The sequence below is a fragment of the Geospiza fortis genome, unplaced genomic scaffold (genome assembly GCF_000277835.1).
Source record: "Geospiza fortis unplaced genomic scaffold, GeoFor_1.0 scaffold41, whole genome shotgun sequence".
NCBI classification, from domain to species: Eukaryota; Metazoa; Chordata; class Aves; order Passeriformes; family Thraupidae; genus Geospiza; species Geospiza fortis.
The window spans coordinates 5162212-5163076 of record NW_005054299.1 but is presented as its reverse complement, the minus strand read 5'-3'; positions in this window follow the sequence as shown (position 1 = coordinate 5163076).

The window sequence follows — 865 nt, the reverse complement described above, 5'->3', positions numbered from 1 at the left end:
TGCTGAAGGGTCTGCTGCCCCATTTAGCTTGGTATCATTGGCAAACTTTATCAGGGTACATTTGATTCTGTCTTCCAGACCACTTATGAATGTAAACAGCACTGGCCTCAGTGTTGGAGGTCCACACTTGTGTCACTTTGCCCTTGGTGAATCCATGCTGGCTTTTCCCAATCACATGCTTTATCTGATTTGTGATAACCTTCTGAAGGATTTGTTCTGGAACTTTCTCCAGGGACTGAAGTATGGCTGACGGGCCTATAATTTCTCAGGTCCCTCTTTAAGCTCTTCTTGTGGATAGGGTGGCATTAGCCACCTTCCAGTCTTTTGGGATGTCCCCCAATCCCCTTGACTTCTCAAAGATCATGTAGAGTGATTTCAGCCAACATTCTTAACACCCTCAGGTGCTGAGGCCCTTCCCTCAAAGCCATCCAGGCAGCAGCATTGACAAAAACATATGTGTTGTTTTCATTTAGGTAATTTAAGATGCCTTGTCTAGATACCTCTTCTGCACTGGGTGACAGCCTGATTGTATCTCCCACATCTTTGACTTTCATTAATCCCTCCCTTCCTGGTTGCTGTACCTGCGCTTGTTTGTGTGATACATGTCATGTAGGTTGCAAGCTCTGGGCCAGCAAATCCCCTGTCAGGGAGAGCATTCACCCTGCCTCTGGGTTCTGTCAAAGCAGCATGAGCTGCTGTGAAATCTTTATGGTCCCTGCAATAGAGGCAAGATGCTGTTTTATTTATTGCATCAGCATAACCCATTCCTCATTTTGCAGTAGGCACCAAGCTGAGTAAGAAGAAAAGATTCACTTACTTATATTTCAGTCTGTAATTTGAAGGTCTGTATCCATCCCAGAGATTT